This window comes from Belonocnema kinseyi, chromosome 2 (assembly GCF_010883055.1).
Source record: "Belonocnema kinseyi isolate 2016_QV_RU_SX_M_011 chromosome 2, B_treatae_v1, whole genome shotgun sequence".
Lineage (NCBI taxonomy): Eukaryota > Metazoa > Arthropoda > Insecta > Hymenoptera > Cynipidae > Belonocnema > Belonocnema kinseyi.
The window spans coordinates 93,006,500-93,010,996 of NC_046658.1; positions in this window are offsets into that span (position 1 = coordinate 93,006,500).

A 4,497-nucleotide genomic window follows, 5' to 3' on the forward strand; every position below is an offset into this window, starting at 1 on the left:
TTCTTAACGAACAATTTTTTTTTTCAATTGGTTATAAAAACACGTAATCTCAGAAGATGTGGACTGTGACTGCACCATATATCTAGTCGGGAGTGGTGCTGAGTGAAAACAGATGATTTGGAGCGATTCGCGCGCCATTTGTTGGTCATTCTAAGGACTTATTGAACTACCCTCGTATTATTATTTTGAAAGAAATTAATCAAAATAGGTAAATATTATTGATAATTTGAGAGAACCTGTTAAAAGATCAGGATTTATTAATTAACAAAACTAAATATTGGTATCAGCAAAAATGTTTTCCTTCTTGGTTAAAATTATTGTTTTCATTCTTATTATAAAAAATAATTGATATATCATTGTAACTTTTTTCCCTGATAAATGCAACATCAGATAAGACTTTTTAACAAAATAGTTGAATTTTTATTTTCAGAGAACAGGTAAAGAACAAATTTGTATTAAAAGGACTTAAAGGATTAATTAAAAATTGAGGATTAAGGATTAAAAGGACTGCATAAATTTATTCATGAAAAATAAATTTCGTTTAAACCTTCATGTAAAACTTTTTAATAGGTACTCTAAACTCATGATTCGTTCCGATCTATAGAGTTTCCTTATTAATATTATAAGAGTTATTTTAATTGAGTTTAAATATTTTTACTTCAATTTCATCAAAAAAATCTTTTTATTTAAATTTTTCTAAAAAGAATGAGAAAAATATAAGCTATTTCTGAAAAGTATTAAAATTTTCTGATTGTTTCTTATACTACATAAAATTAAAAATATAATTTTCAAGGATTTCAAGGAATTTTTCAAGATTTTAGATATTTTTTGGAATCTCCGAGGATTTCAAGTGATATTCAGAAATTTAATTCGAAATTATTAATCTAAAAAAAATCTTTATTTAATAATATAATATTTAGAAATGGTTTCATAATGGATTTTTAAATTGTTTATATTTTTAAATTTAGGAAATAAAATTCCAGAGACGTAAGTACTTTAATTTGTATAGCAACCCTAATAGTAGACAAACTTTCCTACATAAAATAAAAAAATAATTTTTAAGGACTTCAAGTGATTTTAAGGAATTCAATTTACAATTATTAATTTAAAAAAAATTATTTCTTGATTTAATATTTTAATATTTAAAAACTGGTTTCATAGTGGATTTTTAAATTGTTTATATTTTCAATTTTAGGAAATAAAAGACCCGAAACTTGAATGCGCGTGTATTTACTCGTAGTATTAATTAAGTTTGTTATGTACTTTAATTTTCAGTATCGACCCTAATGATAGACAACTTTACTAGGTACAAAAATTATTTTTGAGGACTTCAAGGAATGTCACAGGATTTTTTTAATCATCATGGACTTCATATGAATTTAAAGAATTTCATTCGAAATTATTAACTTAATAAAATTTTATTTATTTAATATTTTAATATTTAAACAATGGTTTCATAACGGATTTTAAAAATGTTTATATTTCTAACTTTAGCAAATAAACATCCCGACATTAGAATGCGCTTGCATTTATACTCCTAGTGCTAATTAATTAATTTATGTACATTAATTTTTAATATCGCCCCTAATAGTACACAACCTTGCTAGGCAACAAAAATTAATTTTGGGGATTTCAACGAATTTCACAAGATTTAAAGAATTTTATTTAATCTTCAAGGATTTTTAGGGATTTTCAAGATTTCAACTCAAAATTAGGAATTAAAAAAACAATCGTTTTCTTCACTTAATATTAAAATTAGTTTTATACTAGACTTTCAAATTTTTATATTTTTAAGTTTAGGAAATAAAAGTCCAGAGTCAAGATTTTAGAGACTTTTTGGAATTTCTAAGGATTTCAAGTGATTTTCAGGAATTAAATGCGAAATTATTAATTTAAAAAATTCTTCAGAATTATAATAATTTAATATTGAAAAATTGATTTCATGATGGATTTTTAAATTGTTTATATTTTCAACTTTAGGAAATAAAAGTCCCGAAATTAGAACGCGCGTGCGTTTATTCTACTAGTGCTAATTAATTTAATTATGTACATTAGTTTTTAATACCGCCTCTAATGGTATATACAACCTTACTGGGTAAAAAAAAATTATTTTTGAACATTTCAAGGAATTTCACAAGATTTAAAGATTTTAATCATCGAGATTTCAATACGAAATTAGTATTTGAAAAAAAAAATTTTCTTCATTCAATATTTGAAAATTGGTTTTATACCGGATTACAATTTTTTTTTATTTTTATGTTTAGGAATTAAAAGTCCAGAGACGTAAACTTATACTTTCATTTTTATAGTGCCTCTAATAGTAGACAACTTTTACTACATAAAATAAAAAAATAATTTTTAAGGATTTCAAGGAATTTTTCAAAATTTTAGAGATTTTTTGGAATCTCCGAGGATTTCAAGTGATTTTCAGGAATTGATTTCAAAATTATTAATTTGAAAAAATTTTCTTAATTTAATAATTAAAAATTGATTTCCTAATGGGTTTTTAAATTATTTATATATTTAAATTTAGGAAATAAAAGTCCCGAAACTTGAATGCACGTTTATTTACTCGCAGTATTGATTAATTTTTATATGTAATTTAATTTTCAATATCGCGAATAATGGCAGACAATATTGGCAGTAATTACTACATAAAATAAAAAATAATTTTGAAGGATTTCAAGGAATTTCTCATGATTTTAGAGATTTTTTTGAATCTCCGATGATATCAAGTATTTTTCAAGAATTCAATTCGAAATTATTAATTTTTTTCATTTAATATTTTTATATTTAAAAATTGTTTTCATACTGGATTTTTGAATTGTTTATTTTCCAAATTTAGGAAATAAAAGTCCCGAAATTTGAACGCGTATTTTAATTTTTAATATCGCTCCCAATGAGAGTTGGGACTGGTTCTAAATTTTAATAATTATGAATAAAGTTTTTTTTGTAAATAATTTTGTTTTGCTTCTTTCATAATTATTCAAATTCAGGGCCAGACTCATCTTCCTTAGTGCTTCTTATTTACTCTGTCAAATTTTCAACTCGATGTGGCGCTTCGAATGAAAAAAAGTTAGGAAATAAAAAAAGTGTCGGTAAGTTAGGAATCTGGTCACGTGACCTACTCGATTTTCACTCTATAAAATAAAAATCCAGACACGTAAATGGGTATTTTCATTTTTAATATATCGCCCTAAATAGTAGACGAATTTTTTGTTTCAATCATTTACTGTATTAAATATTTTAAAATTGAAAATTTTTTTTCATAATAGATTTTGAATTGTTTATATTTATACCTTTAGAAAATAAAAAACGAGAAACGTAAACGCGTATTTTAATCTTTAATATTTTAATATTTAAAAATTAGTTTCATAATGAATTTCTGAATTGAATATATTTTAACTCTAGAAAATAAAAGTCCAAAAACTTAAACGCGTAATTTAATGTTTAAACTACATAAAATAAATAATAATTTTTAAGGATTTCAGTGAATTTCACCAGATTTAATGATTTTATTTAATGTGGAAGGATTTCAAGTGATTTTCAGGAACTCAATTCAATTTTTTTTAAATTTATTAACTGTATTAAATATTTTAATATTGAAAAATTTGTTTCCTAATAGATTTTAAATTGTTTACATGTTTTAATTTATAAAATAAAAGTCGAGAAACGTAAACGCATGTTTTAATCTTTAATGTCGTTCGTAATAGTTACCAACCTTATTAGATAAAATAAAAAATCGTCTTTAGGCATTTCAATGAATTTCCAAAGATTTTAGAGATTTTTTGGAATCTCCCAGGGTTTCAAGTGATTTTCGAGAACTCAATTCAAAATTATTAATTTTTTAAAATCATTTACTGTATTAAACATTTTAATATTGAAAAATTGGTTTCATTATGGATTTTAAATTGTTAATATTTTTAACTTTAGAAAATAAAAGTCGATAAACACAACCGTGTATTTTAATCTTTAACATCGTACGTAATAGTAGACAACTACATAAAATAAAAAATCGTCTTTAGGGATTTCAAAGAATTTCCGAACTTTTTAGAGATTTTTTGGAATCTCCATCAAGTATTTCAAGCGATTTTCAGGAATTCAATTTAAAATAATTATTTAAAAAAATAATTTACTGTATTAAATATTTTAATATTGAAAAATTAGTTTCATAATAGATTTTTCATTGTTTATAATTTTAAGTTTAGGAAATAAAAGTCGAGAAACGTAAACGAGTATTTTAATCTTTAATATCGCCCCCAAAAGTAGACAACCTAACTTGATAAAATAAAAAAGTATTTTTAATAATTTAAGGGCATGTGATACTTACAGTTTCCCCGGCTTTTTTTCACAAAAATGAAAATTTTTAAAAACTGAATTCGGAGATGCTATAAAATATCATAACGGACGTCCCCGGACTCTTTTTTGAGGGATAATAACAAAAAAATTATTGTGCTAAATAAAAATTTTATGCATATGTATTATTTTGAGGTTACG